Source organism: Lepisosteus oculatus, chromosome 14 (genome assembly GCF_040954835.1).
Source record: "Lepisosteus oculatus isolate fLepOcu1 chromosome 14, fLepOcu1.hap2, whole genome shotgun sequence".
Classification (NCBI taxonomy): domain Eukaryota; kingdom Metazoa; phylum Chordata; class Actinopteri; order Semionotiformes; family Lepisosteidae; genus Lepisosteus; species Lepisosteus oculatus.
In genome coordinates this window covers 33,448,276-33,468,368 of record NC_090709.1, presented here as the reverse complement: position 1 = coordinate 33,468,368, position 20,093 = coordinate 33,448,276, and the positions used below count along the sequence as shown (strand labels likewise).

At 41.4% G+C, this 20,093-nt stretch overlaps 1 long non-coding RNA gene across 1 annotated transcript; it reads right to left on the bottom strand.

Annotated features, from left to right (window-relative positions):
• Window positions 1–16,152: 16,152 nt before the first annotated feature.
• On the bottom strand, window positions 16,153–16,939 carry LOC138242389 (uncharacterized). The gene is made up of 3 exons (XR_011191543.1): window positions 16,907–16,939; window positions 16,739–16,777; window positions 16,153–16,234 (listed from the first exon to the last, which is right to left on the bottom strand). It is a non-coding gene; the product is annotated as an uncharacterized lncRNA (long non-coding RNA).
• Window positions 16,940–20,093: the final 3,154 nt, after the last annotated feature.

The window sequence follows — 20,093 nt, the reverse complement described above, 5'->3', positions numbered from 1 at the left end:
AGAGAACACAACGTTTCGGCCGTGGAGCCTTCTTCAGGTGTCAATTCTTCATTATTCTTCATTATTGACACCTGAAGAAGGCTCCACGGCCGAAACGTTGTGTTCTCTTTCTTCTTTTTTTCAGCATGGAATAAACCTATTACTTGTTCCTTTGCAGCCTACGCATGCTGACGCAGCTACCCACCTGAATAATTTACAAATACAACTACAGGAGCAGAAATGGATACAAGAAAAAAAACACGAACAGAAAAAAATTAACTGCCAGAGGTAACGAAGTAAATTATATTTTTTACATATATCAAATGTTTTCCTTTTGATTGATTTTTATATAATTTAAATAATATTTCAACTCCATCTGAAAAGTACTAAAAAGGGGAGTATTATTGGACCATTTTGATTTTATGAATGTGAAATGTACTAAGAATGAGTAATAAATTTGCTATAAATAAATGTTTTTTTTAAAAGTTATCTTACACCGTACAATATCAAAGTCCTTAAACCTAAAAAACACCTTTAAATGCCTACAAACAAAATTCTGCAAGTCCGTCCAAAACAACTTCACAAACACACACCTAAATGTACCAAAGGTTCCCTTTCAGCCCGACAAAAAATGCACAAATCATCCTGCTCATGCTTAAATAAGTACTTTAGAGAGTAATTATTTAACTGGATAAAACCTATGAACAATTTTAAATGATATCTTTAACTTTATTTGTAATACAATATCCAACAGGAGTTGTCCAAACTAACTTCCAATTTATATTTTCAAATGGTGCAATCCAAAAAGATCAACTTGACGCACATGCCTTTCCTGTATAAAGTAAAAATCATCTCTAATTTTTTTACAAAACAAATCGCTTTTCTTTTTGCAACATTTCGAATACCGTTAATTTAATAGAAACATCTACCTTAATTTCTTATTTATTCCGCACATCTGCAGTCACTGTTTACATGTCTGCATTGTTTACTTGTACGTTGTCTACTGTTTGTACAGTATATTGTCTTGATGCACTGTCTGTACTTTGTGTAAAGTATCTATATCTATGCTCTCGCAGTCTCCTTCCTCACCGCTCCTGCTCGCTCGACACTCAGTCTCTATGCCTGGGCTCGTTGAACCTCTGTCCAAGTCTTTTGGATCTTAATGACTATATGAACAAAAAATAATTTCAGGTTTACAAATTTGACACCCACTCAATTCAGAGTGCACACGTTTCTTGTTACAGATGGGAAAAAATCACAACATGAAATTTCTCATGCTCACCTATAAGGCTCTGCATGGCTTGGCACCTCAGTACCTGTCTGAACTATTATCGCCCTACTCCCAACCTTGCAACCTTCTCTCTTCTAATTCTGCTCTCCTAACTGTTCCCCAAGCCCATCTACATTCTGTGGGTGACAGGGCCTTCTCCTGTTTTGCCCCCAAGCTCTGGAACTCTCTCCCCAAGGATATCACAGAGTCACCTTCTCTAAACTCCTTCAAATCCAGACTCAAAACCCTCTTCTTTAGAAAAGCCTTTACTGAACTGGTTCCATTCTTCACCCCTCTGCTTTTCTTAGTACCACCATCCACGATCTCCTCTATATATTGTAATTGTGTTTTATCTTGTGTATTTTTATTTATTGTTGTTGTCATTCTGTAAAGAGCTTTGAGAAGCCACCTTTTAAGGCTCTATCCGCATGTACCCCATGTATTAAGAAGACCCCCATATTAAAAAAATCATAAAAAAGAAAGAACACTTTCACAATCCAACACAAGGTTGTATAAGGTGAGGGGGGCTGTCTGGTGTGTAAAACACTTGGTTGTAGCATTGTGAATGTTGTGCTTCAAATGCTATTGAGTCATGAAGAGGACCTCCCTATCCCAGTGTATTGCATGTCTAATCGGTGCCGTATTGAAAAAATCATAAAAAAACTGAAAGAGGTTTCACAACCCAAAGCAAGGCTGGGAAAGGTCAGAGGACCTGCTTAGTGTGTAAAACACTTACTTGCAGCATTGTGGGTGCTGTGGTTTAAATGCTATTGGCTTGTGAACAGCATCCCCCTATCCTAGTGCACAGTGCCACATTCAATAAAACCATGAGAAAAAGAGATTCACAACCCAAAGCTCTGCCAGTCTTCTGTGTAAACAATCATGGACATCATGATTTGAACATCATGGGTGCTGTTTTAAAAAGCTGTTGAGTAAAGAATAGGAATTTTCCTGCAGAATGAAAACAGGAAATAAAGAAAGGGTTTCAGAAATAAAACAAAGCTTTATTCCCGTGCTGACAGTCTGGGTAATTGGAAACTGCTGTTCTGCTTCCTATGGTCATATATGGGTTTTTCGCATGAAACTCTATTGAGCAGTATTTCTGCGTTGTGAACATAGTATACAGCGGTCCCCCAGTGTTCCAGATGGTGCGTAATTGCGCATCAATCAAAACCCCGACTGTCAGAAAAGGATAATTAGCTCACTGATATGTTTATGGAGGGGTTGTGAGTCGTGGTCTTTAAAATGCATTTGGTTTGAAGGCGTTCTGTGTTATATGATATGTGATATGGACACAAGAATATTCGTGCGTGGAATAAAAAGACAAACTGAAGGCTGTGAGAACATTCACAATGTACTTTATACACAGAGCAATTGTATATATACAATTGTTTCATAAAAACGCTACAGGCGTGCCAAAATCGTTTTTGAACATCAAGCTTACTTTACCCCGGTCAAAGTGATGAAGACACAGACATTCAATGAAAACGAATTTGATTCACTCAAGGCTCCGCTGTTGTGATGTCATTTTAATTAATGTTAGCTGTGATTAGGTGTCGTTTTTGTCTCTTTTAACTTAAGAGTTAAAGAGTTTAAGAGTCTGCTCCTTTCTTCCTGGTATAGAAATAACATGTTCCATGTTTACAACCACCACTTTAAATTATTTGTTCAGCTCTAACGCCTGTCTGCGTTGACAAGGCATCTCAAAATGACATATTAAATAAGAACACGATCCTTCCGGTTACCATTCCTGTGGTTGGAGCGTTGTTTCACCCTTTTTCGTTCTTCTACAATATTTACAGACAGGGCTTTATCACTGGAGTTGTACAGAAGAAGTGTGCATCGGTCCATGAAAATCATCAGTACTGCTGTTGTTCTATGCGTAGTTTAACCGAGAGCACTTAAAAGATGCAAAACGCTTTCAAAGAAAACAGAATTGAAAGACAGTAGTGTAAGGAGGTAAAAAAGCACTCCCCCGTCGAGGAATTAACCACCGTCGCCCGTGTGACTGGATATAAAAATAACTGATTCATTTTTGCCCAGTCTCTGGAAGCTTCAATGTGATTATTTTTCCTTCCTTATTTCTTCATTCCCATGAATTTACTCTGTAGTAGAGGAAACACGAAAGTGGGAAATTGCAGGCATTCTCCATGAGCACCCACCACTGGGGATGTAGCTCGGTGGTAGAGCGCATGCGTCGCGTTTATGAGGTCCCGGGTTCAATCCTTGGCATCTCCACGTGCTTTTTATTATTGTGCTCACATCACAATCTTCTGTTGAGTGAGAACTCTTTGTTGGTGTTCATAGAGAGACAGGTTTACACAATTAAGTTCAGTCACACACGAAGTGCTACAGTGTTGCTCTGCTGTTTTAGATGTACCTCCAAAGCATTTAGTTCTGTTAACTTCAACAAATGATTTGAACTATTTTAACGTCATATTCAGGAAATCCAGAGAACGTCTCCACACTTGTCGTGGCTGTTGAAGAAATCACCTTTTAAATCTCACCTGGGATTTCTTGAGAAATCATTCAGCGAGCGAGTCCTCCCTCTGGGCTCCGCACTAAACTGAAAGCTGCGCGAACTCCTCACTGCGTGTCCTGTACTGTTACAGGTGCTTTCGTGTAGATGTGGAGCACAGCCATAAGGACACTTTGAACTTTTTCCGTATGTGAAGGAAAAGGCAAAAGAGCATGAATAGTATTAATCGTATAAAATATCCATGGTACAACTCGAGAAAGTACTGAAGGACTAAACAACGACTTTTGATGATTACAAGAGATTCAAGAAACACAACCATCCACACACGGGCTTGGATCCTGAACGCTTAAATTAAGACAAAGCGAAGGATACGAACTGTAAACTCTCTTCACGTCTTACAGTTTGTGAAAAACTTTCTTACTTTCTTAATAATTTGTTACTGCTGATAGGCGATTTATTGCATTTCAACAAAATCACAATTACAAACATTTTGGGTTAAACTGTTATTCACACACTCTAACGAAGATAAACGTTAGTGTCTTCCGGTGTGTGATCCCATTTCTAATAAGAATAAAAAATAAGTTATATAAATTGAATTGTTCTACTTTTTATACTTACATAGTCTTATTAATATTTCAGCTAAATATTTTCTTCTGTAGTAATACTAGTCTCGATTTACAATTTTTGGACATGGTGCATCTTAAATAATTTTGTTATTAGTTTCGGTTTCAGAAAATCGCGCCCAGAAGCTACCTAAACTGCTAATGTTCACAAGCTGTGTAATGCAATAGCAGCCTTCTGGGTGGAAAACAAAAAGTATTTCTTGGTATGAATCCTAGCTCATTTATAGGCGGCATTCTAGGACTTCTCGCTTCAGAAATCCTGTCAATGCATCGTACGTTTCTACTCCATCAACATCAGCAGTGTTATCACTACCAAACGCTAAGAATAGATCCTGGCAATACTTCATGAGATCTTCGTTGGAAAATTGTTTATTTTATTTTTTAAAAATATTTTCAATACCATCCAAAAAGTCAAGTTTCAATTGCATGCAACTGATGAGATCTCTCTTCGATGGAAGTTATAAGTACATCCAAAACACGTTTCTTGTGGATCCAGAAGAGGATCATTATGAGGCTCAAAACATGCCTGTCTCTTCATTTTTTGAGGACAAATTGATTATTGAGGTGTAATCATTGGTTCAAAACCCAAATCATCTGGTATCGCTGTTGTTTCTTTGATAGTTTCTTCATATCCTTCAACTGATCTTCGATATCGAGGGATAATATCATACAAGTTGTGGTTTTCTTTTAATTACCAATTTTATTAAAATTTCACCTTCTTTTACAGATGTCTTGCATCTATCACAAGATATAACAGTCCCCTTGCGTCCTCAGGTAAAATGTTTTAAAAAGTACAACAAAAGTACAATATACTGAGCAGCATTTATGCTTACATGTATATTAAAATGAAGGTACATATACCAAGATATTAAAATACAATTGTACAGATTTGTGAAGTTTTCCACCAAATCTGCAGTGTAATTTTGAAGTATTATAGCTGAGAATGCAAGGTGAGTATGAAGATCAAATTCAATGAGTGAAAATGATTTTCTTGGAAGTTGCCGATGTTGGTCATTATTGATCATTCCAGGTGATATTGACTTAGGTACTCAAATGTTTACTTGGTGTAGCTTGAAATGTGCAAAACACTCACATTTCTTTCAAATATGAAGATGTTTTACTGTATCTAGTGCTCTGTACTGGTCAATCTGGGTGCTATAAAATACCTATGATTTGAGGTGCAGTATAAAGTGAATATTGGGGTGTCTCTAGTGCTGTGGGATGCTGCGTTTTAAATTGAGCAGCTCCTGAAGGCAGGACAAGGAGTCTTAGATAGATAGATGCAATTTCTTCTCATGGGATCAATAAAGTTTCTATCTACCTTAACCTTTTGATTTGAAGGGAATGTAAATAACAGCCAGGTTGTCTCTTTGGTTGTGTTGTATCTGGCTCTGTCGACAGTGCCTTTTGTTCCTTGTGTGGATTAAATCATACTTATGAATTGATCACAAACATTTAGGCATTCTCTCCTTCTGGGGTTGATTTTATCATTGTGAGTGGCCAAAGGTTCCTTATATATTTAATTAAAAGTCTTTAATTGTACAAAATTAAGAAATTACAAATGAATGACAAAATGGTTTTAAAAAGTTTATTTTTAAAAAGGAAATGTTAAGAAAATGTATATACATTTCTGCACATCAGAAATGTTACATTCAGAATTCTATATCAATTAATAGTTTTATTTCAGAAACATATCATATTGTACAAGAAAAAAGACTGAGTGGAATAGGGAACTTTAAGGTCTCCCTGTTTTAAAACACAAACTGCAGGTCCTGTAGACAAAGTCAATGAGGACAGTGACTTACTGGTCAGAGCTCTCAGGTGACAGAGAGTGTCAGTGTGGAAGCAGTGGAGTGTAGTGGACTCAGGTCACAGACAGTCTCAGTGCTCAGAACTGTTGTAAGACTGTGTGACTCTGTTGGTGAAGCTCTTCTGTGTCTAGACCTGCTGGAGGAGGTTCTCCCAGACAGCTCTGTCAGTCTCACAGCGCCCATCCTCTCCCTGAGACTCATCCCCAACATCATCGTAGTCAGTCCTGTCAGGGGCAGGGGCTCCTTCTTCAGAGGGCAGTGTGGGCAGGACCCTGTCCACTCCAGGGCCAGGCTGGAGGACACCTGACAGAGAGACAGACTCATGATTTGTCAAATGAGCCAGTTATTGAAATAATATTGTTACTTATTAGGATTATGAAAATTGTGAATATCAAAAATGACTGAGTAGATAAATTAAAAAATAAATTAATCATAACCCCCAACTTTTAAAGATTTTGCCAAGAATATACCCAAGCATTTGGTATAGTTAAAGGCACATAAGAGATTTGTTCTTTGGAACAGCTTTATTGAAAAAAAGTAATAGTTGAGACAATTAGTTAAATATTTGTTAACAACACTACACACAACATAAACATACAACACGCAATTACAAATTTGCTAACAAGGTGTTTTAGACACCTACATCCTAAACACCCCGAAAATCCTCAAACTGCTACTAAGTATTCACCTTTTACAGAACACCTACATAAAAGAAAGAGATAAACCAAACCTTCTAAACCAAAGACATTACAACCTACAGTTAAATCTCTTTCTTTGTGAACCCAATTGCTACAAAATGAATGGGAACCTATCTCCCTGTTCTAAAGATGCTCCCACTAGCCAGGATAGGCACTTTTTAACTAAGGGATTCTCTAAAAAAGAAATAAAAGTTTCTAAAAACAACAGAAAGGCAAGCTCTCTTTATGAGGTTCAAAGACTAAACTCCAGTCTGGTCTTTCCAGTTGATCTGGACAAGTAGTAGAAGCAAGAAGTAGCTCTTGCCTTCTATCATTCCTGGACAGTTGATTGACAATCATTTACCCAGAACTTTATGGTTGCTTTGATCTCTGAATCTCACACCTCAGCATCTCAGCAAACATCTCCTTGCTTTGCAGCCCCTAGCCATGTACTGTAATTGGAATTGGAATTGATGACATCACCCAGGTGTACCTAGATTTTTTAAAACACTTACATAGTCACAATAGTGTAGTGAATGGGGATTTTAATTTTCTGTAACAATAAGAAATTATAGCAGTATATTTTGAGAGTACTTGTAGACTTTTAGGAACTAATCAAACATAATAATCTATAGTCTCACTCATGTATTCTAACCAGACAATATACAATTTATTGATATAATCATAATTTGCATAACAAACAATAAGCATAATAGAACATACTGTATCTGAGAAGTACTCTGCTTTGATATCAATGGCTATTAGTGGGCTAACAGTTATAGTATACAGAATAGATGTTACAATATTGTACTCAAAAGCGTTTAATAGGTTTTTTTAATTAAATTGTATCTTTTTGGAAGAATTGATGATTCAGTGTAGAATTAACTTATACTTATGAAGTATCAATGCTCTAAAACCACAGTGAGGAAGACTGTGCCTATTTCTGAGCCTAGTAATTCTCTCTGCAGTCAGAGAACAGAATTCCTGGTCTTGGGGAATCTAAAGCTGCTGATCAATTTAAATTAATTTAAATCTGATTGGCTAGGTGTGTCAGTAGGTGGGTTTCAGTGACACTGTGATCTTTGTGATCTAACTTTGTACAATTCAGGTCACTCAGTCTTTATTGGCTGTTATTGATCCTTGTAGGACATGATAGAGTGAAGCTACCGCTACTGCAAAATGCCTGATTCCCCCCTGTCTTGGATGACAGTGCAACAGAGATGGATTATCTTTCCCATCCCTGAAATACCTAACCCACACTGAGCCCCCTGGCTGTACTTTTACCTGAAGTGGGGTCTTCCTCACTGCTGAACACATCACTGTACCCAGAGGGTGTCTCATCAGAGAGGAGTCTCCCTGTGAACAGAAGAGCAGGTCAGTAATGGCTCTGTCATTCTGACATAGACTGGCCTGTCAGAGACCTCTTCTCTTCTAGGTAGTGTTTATTTGAAGATATGAAATTAGGTTGAGACTAATTTCTAATGACAAAGGCTACTGTGGGCTGGTACAGGGGGTACTCCTTAGTCTTATTTATAATAACTCACCTGACACAGTGTCTGGACTCTGGGGCACAGTGATGGCATCATCATAGTACTCAGGGGCCTCTTCTTTCACAGAGGACATCAGCTTTCCTAAAGCACACAGAGCACAGCTTCACTGTCACACATCAGCACACTGAGTTATCTAGAGCACAGGACTGCTGGAGCTCATCAGAACACACTGATTAACTGAACATCACACAGGATCTAAAACTCCAGGCTCTAAGTACAGGAGATCAGGGGGAACCTGATTTCCAGTCCTATTCACAACTGTAATAAATGTAAAACAATTCCTAGATTTTCAAATAAGATGTTGAAGGAAAACAGGGCAGAGAAAGTTTGGCTGTATTTGGACAGAGAGGGTGGTGATGTGAACCCTATGAGATACTGAAGAGGAGCCGGACACTGTCAGCAGTGACCCAGATTGAGTGTGCAGGGCTGAGATCACAGAGAGAGACTCAGACTCAGAGACTTCATGTAACTGGTACAGAATAGTACAGACTCCGTATTCAGAGGCTGAGATCCAAGAAAGAGTAGAGAGATTCAGACTCTGTGGGAGTCCAGACTGGAGTTTAGTCTTTGAACCTCATAAAGAGAGCTTGCCTTTCTGTTGTTTTTAGAAACTTTTATTTCTTTTTTAGAGAATCCCTTAGTTAAAAAGTGCCTCTCCTGGCTAGTGGGAGCATCTTTAGAACAGGGAGATAGGTTCCCATTTATTTTGTAGCAATTGGGTTCACAAAGAGAGAGATTTAACTGTAGGTTGTAATGTCTTTGGTTTAGAAGGTTTGGTTTATCTCTTTCTTTTATGTAGGTGTTCTGTAAAAGCTGAATACTTGGTAGCAGTTTGAGGATTTTCTGGGATGTAGGTTTAGGATGTAGGTGTCTAAAACACCTTGTTAGCAAATTTGTAATTGCGTGCTGTATGTTTATGTTGTGTGTATTGGTGCAGAGTTTCCCCATGTGATTGGACTGAAATAACCCACCTGACAAGGCATCTGGACTCTGAGGTACAGTTACAGCATCATCATAGTACTCTGGGATCTCTTCTTTCAGAGAGGTTATCGAGTCTCCTGAACCACACAGAGAGACAGAGAATTTACACTTCAGGACTCAGACTTACTTTGACCATAGAGCTGCAAAGTAATTGGAAAGTGTGATTTTAAATGTTTTGTGGTGTATAGTTAAGCCAAAACTCTAGGGTCGCTGATTAATCTGATCTGAAAGGCCGTTTTTACAGCATGCTGTTCCGCAGTCTCCTTTTCTATCAAAACCAATGAGAGCACCCTAGTATTGACCAGGTCTAGTTTTGCTCGGCATCTATGATTTGCTGATGTAGCAGCAATGCTTGTTAATAAGACAGAATTAAGCGTTGGTATGCTCCTAAAGTAGGCTCCATCTCACCCTCCATCTCTGTGGTGCAGCCACAGAGAAAGAATTCATGCAGGCTGATTTAAGATGTTTTCTTTTGATAAGAAACAAGCTCCCAGACGGGGATGCAATTAGCTAAGCCTGGCTATCATGATCAATGGTCAACCATTGGCGCCTATCAGTCTAGGGAGTGCCGAATGGACATCTGGACTGCATTCCTAAGTGTCAAGAGTAAGTGACTTATATCTCACCTTGACCAACCAATCAGGGACTGGCAGGGCGTGGTAAAACCACGTGGGTCTCCAATGCCCGCCAAACTCTCAACCAATCAGCACACATCTGGGTCTTGATCAAAAAGGGAGCGCAAGCTCAGATCGGAGCTCTCCTTGGCCATTTTCGCGCATCCTCAGAGACAATCACGTGACAACTGCTGTTGTCTGCAAAAGGACTTGGACTTTGTTCTAAGCGCGAGGCCAAGGATCCCGTACGTACTCAGAATTCTACCAACGTGAATGCTCCGCTTGATCAACGGCAGCCTACAGTTGGACCCTCGTCGACAACCTGAATAGCTTATTCAGAAGCAGCGCTGGACCGGGAACGAACCAGCTTCTTCCCAGGCAAAAGAGTGACTTGTGAGGACTCGCAGTCACACTCTGTGCATAGAGACTTTCTACTAGCCAGCCGGACTGCTGGTAGATCCCCTCGGAGCAACGACTGCCCTGCGCACCGCAGTCAGATTCCTCCGCCCGTCCTACTCCGAGCTGCACCTTGACTGGTTGGCCGGTAGCCAGAGGACGCCGACACAAAGCCCATTGGACAACCGCTGGAACCGAGGCTGCAACAGAGCCTGTCAGCTGGTTTGGTGCTCGTGCCGGGAAATTCCAAATCCATACACAGTGGATAAGTAAACCCCATGTTCTACATTGCATCTCGAGAATTCAATTGTACCTCAACACAAGTTGTTATCAATTTAATTCATGAGTAATGTATTTACTTCCGAGTTTAGAGTAACAGTGGGTAATAACACTGATTAGCGATTTGGTAACCGAACGATATATATTGACATATATTCTCTGTTGTGTATCTCTTTGTGTTTGCATCTCTTCGAGATTATATACCTTGTATATTGATAACCCTCACAGTAAGGTCTGCCGTTCGTATCCAGGCAGACTAGTATATGTTTGGTGCACAGTTTATATTAAGAAATGTATCCCGTGTATTGAACCCGTGTGTGTGCGTTGTTAGTTGTTCTGACGATTGATTTTCTAAAAGCCCCAACGAACAACCTCGTGATTACTGCTACAATTAATAATTGTCTCAGTAAACCCATCAAACCACTACACTGAGATAAGGCTAGTGTGAGGCAACACTGAAGAAACACGTGTGGTTATATTTATATAATTCAGGATTTTCTACATAAGTTCTCTAAACGTCAGCCTGGTTTGAGGTGAGAGTGAGTACTGGACTGAAGACCTCCTCACTCCCACACTGAGCCCCTTGACTCCATCTCCCCTCACCTGGTACTGGGTCTCCCTCACTGTCCTCCACATCATCGTATCCAGAGGGCAGCTCGTCAGAGAGGAATCTCCCTGTGAACAGGAGGACAGATCAATATTACCTGCAGTCAGACAGCAGACTCATTGTCTTCCACTGGCTGTGGAAGAAGGCAGGGTGTGAACAGTATCTCAGAGTTTGTGTGTATAAGGCAGATCAGGAACTGTGAACTGTGGTGTCAGTTACTTTGACACCAATTGAGAAAAAACAATCCTACAGTCAGTCAGCACTGTCTCTTACTGGGAGAGAAGCCAGGTTGTCAACAGAAACACAGAGTTTATGATGCTTTTCTTCACTTACTTTGACAGCAGTTGAGAAAGAAAACTCTACAGATTTAAAACCAGTATGGTGAGATTTTCTACAAGTGTTAAGTCCTCAGATCTTCCTCAGAAGATGGAGACTAATCACTCCTGAAGACTCTCTTCACTCACCTCTCCTGGGGGCGCTGTAGGTTCCCTCCCTGGCCAGTTTGTACTCTATTTCCTCGTAAACGGCATCATGATAGGGGGCGAGTGCTCCCTTAGATAGGGCTGTGTGAGAAAACAGCCACTCAGGGTTAACATGCAGGGAGAGGAGTACAAGATCAAACATTGACTACTAAACCTTCTTTGGACATTACAGCACATAAATGTTATGCTTCTTGATTTGCAAATTTCCTGATATCTCCATCTGTAATTGTTGATAATCTTTTTTAAACTTTAAATGGTTTCCTCTACCAGGTCTCTACCAGGGCACAGCCGGTGCCCCTCAAGGCTGTGTGCTCAGCCCACTGGTTTACTCCCTGTTCATCCACGACTGTACTGCTAAGTTCAGCACAAACACCATCATCAAGTGTGCCGACGATACCATAGTCGTGGGCCTGATCACTGACAATGATGAGACTGCCTACAGGGAGGAGATAAAACAACTTGCAGACTGGTGCCGAACCAACAACCTATGTCTCAACATCAGCAAAACCAAAGAGCTGATTGTTGACTTCAGAAGACAAGTAAAAGTTCACTCCCCCATCTACATAGAAGGGTCTGCGGTGGAGATGGTGAATAACTTCAAATTCCTAGGCGTTCACATCTCTAAGGACCTTACATGGACACTGAACACCTCCAGTCTCATCAAGAAGGCACAACAGCGGCTGTACTTCCTGAGAAGGCTGAAGAAAATACACCTACACCCACTGATCCTCACCAACTTCTACAGATGTATGGTGGAGAGCATACTGACCACCTGCATCACAGTCTGGTACGGCAACTGCACCGCATCCGACCGTAAGGCACTACAGCGGGTGGTCAAAACTGCCCAACACATCATCGGCAGTGCCTTACCATCCATCCAGGAAATATACAACACCAGGAGTCTGAAAAAAGCCACCAAAATTATGTCTGACCCCACTCACCCCAGTCATAACTTGTTTGTTCCCCTACCATCTGGCAGAAGGTTCCGGTCACTCCAGTTGCACACAACTAGACTCCAAAATAGCTTCTTCCCCAGAGCTGTCAAGTTGGTGACGCCCCCACTCCCTCCCACCATATTATGATCTCTCCTAACGTCCTCCTGTACCCACAACCACTCTACTCCTACACCACCACACACACATGTAAGCCAAAATTGTACTGTCCCCTCGATAGCCCAGTAAAATTGTAACAGGCATAATAATATTCAATATTAATTAACCACACTACTTTTAACCACACTATTTTTTTGCACTGTTCCAAGAATTACCTTGCACTGTTTTTGTCCTGTTAAATTTTCTCTGCGGAATTTTGCACAGTTTTCGATTACTTGATTACATGTTATTTATGTTATGTTATTACATGTTACTATTATTGCTATTGTGTAACTGTCTTATTGTGTAACTGTCTATTGTCTCATCTTCTGTCCTATTTATATACTGCACCTGAGTGACTAATGAGAAACACTTTTCATTATACTATGCACCTGTGTAAGTTTAATGACAATAAAGTTGAATTGAATTGAATTGAATTCTTCCTCAAGGTAATTATGTAAATATAAGTTCCATGTGAGTGACAGAACTGACCACTAGAGGTCACTATGTGGATGGAGAGTTCCCTCCCTACCTTTCCTCAGATTCCTGTTCTGGATCAGCTGCCCCACTAACAGGGCCAGCACCACGAAGAGCAGAGCCCCCAGCAGCAGGAGGACCAGGGGCGAGGCAGACAGGCCTCCCAGTGGCTGTGTCTGGGTTGTTGTCCTGGTTCTGCCTGAGAGAGGGGGAGACAATGGATGAACAGGGATCAGGAGAAGTGCTCTTGGGCTCATATACACTTCGACACATGTCCTGTTCTCCTCCTGTTCCGATATGTGGCTCTCATGGCTTCAGGGTGAACCCAAGATCAATGAAGAATAGCTAAGGATTCCCAATCTAACCCATCAGGACTGTCACTAAATCAGTGAGGAAAGAGGACACTAGCACAAGATCTACACTGGAAATCTGAAAACACTGATCTTCACTCTGAGAGAGGAGAGGAGACACTACAACAACACTGGGAATCTGAAGAGACAGAAAGACAGGAGTTATCAATGACAAGGAAGATTTCTGTTCACCTGTAGCTGTTGCTGGACTGGCTGTTGTCTCTGACAAACCTGTAAAAGAGATAGGAGAACTGTCATTATTTTGTCTTTGGTTTTAAAGCAAGTTGAATCCAGAGTGGTCTTAATAAAAAGAAAATCTTTACATTTGTTCCTTGAGGTCAAATCTAGGATTGCTGGATGAATGGTGTCTTGTTCGGAATTAAAGCCTAGTGTTGTTCACATACACAGGGCTACAAAACATCCCAATCTTGTGACTGATGATCTTAGTTGGTTCAGTTAGTTATTAAGCAGTGATAGAGTATGGGTGACATCAGTCTAACTTCTCCATTGATCTGCTACCTTGTTTATCTACAGTTCTACGACTATCCTCACCTGTACAGGTAACCCCTGCATCCTCCTTGTGTCGACAGTCACTCTGATTTAGTCCAGAGTGACAGCAGTCCCACAGGTGAAGTTCACTGCCTGTGCAGTTCACCTCGTCCAGCCAGATGGCGCCATTTCCTGGTCCGAATGAGGCCTCTATTGCTGCGCTCACTGCGTCCCCACAGCCCAGCTGTCTGCAGACCACCTGGGCATCCTGCAGGTCCCAGGAGTCGTCACAGACTGTCCCCCAGGAGCCCTCATACCGCAGCTCCACCCGGCCAGAGCAGTTAGTGCCTCCAACCAGGCGCAGAGCCAGTGGGACTGAAAGTCAACAGAAAGGTTAACGAGTGTCATTAGATCTGTGACTGTAGACAAGAGCAGAGAGATAACTGAGTGTCTTCAGCTCAGTGACTGTAGTAGAGGTTAGTGAGGTATTGAGTGGCTCTAGAAGAGAGCTGTATGGTTACTGTTCCTCAGCTCAGGGCTGCGGTGTCCCTGTCTGTTTTCCACACTGAACTCACCTGGGCAGTGCTGCTGTGGCTGCTCTTCCTGAGGGGCTGGAGTGCTTCTGTCAGCTTCTTTTCTAGGACCTTCAAAGATTAATAATAATTATTTCATTTTATACATGTTTGGAGATAAATTAATAAGAATTCAGTTTAAAGCTTTTGTCTGTTCTAAATATGGCAAAACACTAATTTACAGAGCATTACTCTTCCCTCTGTACCTGAGCAGGTGATGTTAGCCACTTCTCGGTCTGTGCAGTCATTCTGACCCCAGGGGGAGGAGGGACACTGCCACAGGGTGGAGTCGTGTTTGCGACAGGAGACAAAGTCCAGCCATCTGGGATCAGGGCTCAGCCTGGAGTTTATCTCACTGATGGTGCCCTTGTCTCCACAGCCCAGCTGTTTACAGATCACTGCGGCTGTGGAGTCAGTCATGCCGTTCTGACACACACTGCCCCAGGTGCCATTGTAGTAAACCTCTGCCTGTCCTGAACAGCCTGCAGACAGTCTCAGGAGAGTGTGATCTGTCAAGACAGCAGGGAAAGTCAAAGGAAACAAACCCTGACAAGACAGCCCAACGTTTAGTTCTGAACTGGAAAGAAACAACAAGCAAACAATGTGAACAGCAACCAGTCTCATTTCCCGTACTAATCCAGTTATAACTGACTCACGTAATGAAACAAGGACAGCTGTACAATAACACAGTTGACATGAATGTGACTGTGTGGTTCTGTTCATTCAGAACCTGGACAGTGCATCACACAGAGCTTTAAAATCCCATTACATGAGCAGGTTCTGACCCAAAATGTAATTCTGATCAGCTTGGCTATTCAGCAGCAGCACAACTAAGAGACTGAGGCATGAAAGTAGAATTTATCTTGAGTTTCTTTCTCTCTTTATTTATTTTTGCTGGGATGTGAATATGTGCATTCACAACTGTATCATAAATATAAATATTTATTTTAAAATTAATTCTGCATCCAGCTCAGTCTTTTCCTCAACAAGATGTATTCAAGCACTCCAGATGCAAACCATATCCACAACGTGGAATTTAAGAATATGGATTATTTTACTTAACTAACTTACTGAACACAAGATTCTCACATCCTCACAAGTCAAACATATCTAGGCACTCTAGATGCAAGCCATATCCACAATGTGGGATTCAATTATCTGAATCATTGTAATTTTAATTATCTCCCCTTACCTGAACACAGGATTCTCACATCCTCCTTGTGTCCACAGTCGTGCTGTCCCCACCATGCTGAGGGACACTCCCCCAGGGACGACTCATTCCCCAGACAGCCCACCTCGTCCAGCCAGATGGGTCCAGTTCCCTGGCTGAAGGAGGCTGGCACTGGGGCACTGAGGGCCGTCCCACACTGGAGCTGCCTGCACACCACCTGAGAGTCTGCCAGGTCCCAGGAGTCATCGCAGACTGTCCCCCAGGAGCCATTGTGATAAACCTCCAGCCTCCCAGCACAATCATCTCCTCTCCCAACCAGCCTAAGGGATAGCTGATCTAGGACCAGAAAATTAGAGGTCAGGGGTCAGAGATCAGGAGTTCTAAGAGATCACCATGACCTCCTGTTACAAGTTGGCCCACTAGGCACAGCAGATACAGTTCAAGTACAGTGTTTCTTGACTTTTGATTAATTTAATATATACACTTACTGTAACAAATTGTTCATAAGCAGTATATATATATCATATTATATATATATATATTTAATATATACAGTAAGTTTAACATATTCCACATTGTTCATAAACAGTATACCAGATAAGTTATTTTTTCTGACCCACTGTTGGGCATAGAGACAATAGCTCCACCAGTGTCAAATTGCATTATTCAGATAGATGTGTTTCCTGTAGATCCCAAAGACCCGAGTGTGTTTGTGACACACTGAAAAAACTGCACACACACAGCTGTTGCCTCACTGACTGATCTGGGATTCCACTGAGCAACAGAGACATCAGCACACACTGAGAGCCCTGGAGATACAGAACAGGGGCTTATTCATACCTGGTGTTTTGGAAGAGGGAAGAGCTGAAGAAAGGAAGTCTGTGAAACAAACAGAGAGAGAGAAATCAGACTGTTAACCTTGTGTGAGAGGAGCAATTTAACACCAGAAATGAAACTACAAATAAAACAGCACTGATGTGATTAAGACAGTCCTCATTCTCTCTTTACCTGCTCCAGGTGAATCTCTGGTCATATTTGAGTCTGTAAAAGAGAAGAAAGGAGCTCATTTCGGTCCACAGGAGTGATGTTTCACCAGTGGAATGTCAGCTGTGTGTGGGGCTCAACTGCACATAACATCTGTAAACTTTGACTTTCTGAGACTCACTTTCTTTTCAGGCTCCTGTTTAATTGGGCTCTATTAATTAAACTAATTAAGCAGGTCAGATGTTAATTACAGGATACTGAGGTACAGAACTTTCTTTAATCTTTTAGAGCATTGATATCAACATAAATATAAAACTGAGCTTTAGTCCTCAGTGTATTTGTGCATCTATCCATCAGAAAGAAAATAACAACCTAATAACACCTTAGGGAATATTTGAGATAGATATGACATGTTTAAAACACACTCACATTTTAAGGAATATGTGTTTTCATCTTTGCATCTCTTACATAACTGGGAGTGTGTAACAGAGCAGATATTCAATAATGAAAACAGTGTGCTTCTGTGTGTAAGCAGAGGGAGTGTCACTGTGTTTTAAATACACGATTCTCACCAGAGCAGATGACTCCTGCTTCCTGTCCATGAGAGCACCCTGCTCTCCCCCATGTAGAGACAGCACAGTGTGAGAGACGGCTCTCATTGCCCTTGCACTCAAACACATCAGCCGTTACTGGTCCACTGCCCTGTCCAAACCAGGCCTGTCCTGGTGCTGCTACAGCCTCTCCACAGCCCAGCTGCTGGCAGAGAGCCCTGGCATCTCTCAGATCCCAGTACAGGTCACACACTGTCCCCCAGTCCCTGAAGAGCCACTGTAACTCCACTCGGCCAGAGCAGGAGTCAGAGCCGTTCGCCAGCCTGAACCCTGTGTATCCTGCAGATAGGAGAGAACTTCACCAGCATGACACCACAGCAGGCCACAAGAAATACAACAAATTAAAGTACCAATACAGTGAAAAAAACTATAAGATCCAGCACATAGTGAGTGAGAAACCAATAGCAGGCATAGAATAAGGACAGATATTGTGATGCCATAAGGGATTGTTTCCTCAAAGGGTGCTACTTTCCCTGGGGACTAATTTTTCCAAGTTTTCCCCATATGTAAGATAACGATGTGCAGCTCATAGGAGACAATTAGCACCCTGCTCTAGGCCACATAAAACCAGGATGGACTTTGAGAAGACAGAAAAATTCCCCAATAATTGCCTCAGCCTGGCACATATTGAAATAAAGTATTAATAAACCGTCCCCAAGATGAAGGTTTTCACTTATATTTTTATCTCTACAATTCCAGTCTTAGGCCTGAAGAATAGCGTTGATATTTCTGTAACAGTCCTTGCCATCACACTGGCTGTTTACCTTACTTTTCCTAGCTTCATTGGTGAGGAGCTTTGTTACAATTGAAAAATCTACCTACTACCTGCTAACTGTACTTTTTTCCCACACAGTCTGAGTGGGCTGAATTGTAGGCTGCTGCTATTAAAACAGGCTTTGGCACAGCCTAGGCTGATTCGTTTTCCCAGCCTCAAGGCTGAAGGGCAGTTTTCGCCATTGCACAGGCTGTAGATACACGTTTCACAAGACAGCCCAGGCAGAAAGCACCATCCCCTCAGTTCTTACACTGAACCACCTGTGTTATTGTCTTCCCCTAGCAGTTCCACACCGGGTGCCGATCGGAACACCAACACAGCCAACCGACATCCTCAAAAACAACAAGCTCCTATGTCTACTGTGCCAGGTCCAGGTCATATACTGTAAGTTCCAGCTAACAAATCATGTTTTAAATTAAGTCTGGTGTGTGGGGTGTGTGCTTGGGACCCTGCCTAGAACCTGCCGATTGCATGCTGCCCCACTCGACACTCCTCAGGAGATCACCCACTCTCCTCAGGAGATCACTCAGTCTACAACAGAGATCACCCAATCAAAATATGTATCATTTATGACTCTATAACGATTGTTTCCATGAGTGAAAACAGTGTGACAATCTTACCTGTACAAGTCAGACCCACAGCTCTGTTCTGGGAGCAACTCTGCTCTGGCCTGGCTGCAGTGGGGCAGTGCTGTAGCTTGGACTCTTGTCCTCTACACTGGAACTGCTCTGACCCAACTGGACCCTGGCCCTGTCCGAAATGAGCCCCTCTGTGTATCACTGAAGGAGCCCCACAGTCCAGCTCCCGACAGACAACCTCTGCATCCTGCCAGTCAAAGTCAGAGTCGCACACTGAGGTCCAGGTGTTCTTGAGATTCACCTCCACTCTCCCGGAGCAAAGACTGTGTCCATTCACCAGCCTCACAAAACCTGCAATAGAGAACTACAGGCTGTCAGTCTGAGCAGGTAATCTCTCACAGTGCAGCTCATTGCTCACTGTCGCTGAACCTGGCTTCTGTGAAAATTTAACTTAGTACCCTATGAAAATAAATTAACTTAATGTGAAAAACAGATATCATAGATTCTCAATTTAAATCTTGACTTCCTATTGTTTCATTCATAAATATATTTACACCTATAATTAGGCATAGAAAATTACATTTTAGAAATACATACACTATTACAATCAATTGTACAATAATACAGAGTGCTTTCAATAAGAATATAGATAATAGGATAGATATAGATAAAAACAGTAGATAATAGGACATAAACAAAAATTAAATGAAAGAGAGGAGAGTCGGAAAAAAATCTGAAAGGTCAACTTCAAAAAGTTTAACCATAAAATATTTTGGGGCTGAACTTTTTTACAGATTGTAAAATTGATTCCTTTCCTCTGGAAATAATGTAGATACATGTACATCTAATAATTGTAGATGAATGTTAAGACTCTAAATCATCAATCTCCACCTCTGTGCTCTAGCATTTGCCTCTAAAGAAGGTGTTCAGTGCATTATTATCTGTACACTGGGGCAAATGCAAGATACAAAAATCAGAGACACTAAATTTATCAGTTTGTGGAATATTACAAATCAAACTATCAGCATCATTCCAGCTGTTCCACATGTTCATACCAATAATCACAGTGCTGAAGATGCCACCTGTGGAACACATTCAACTGTAGAATAAGTAAAAATAGAAACTGATCACAAATCCATCCATCCATTTTCTAACTGCTTCTTCCAATTCATGGTTCCAAGTGTATCTAGGACTGTAGAATTAATAAATACAGAAGGAAAAACTGATCCTTATCACCAAATTCACAG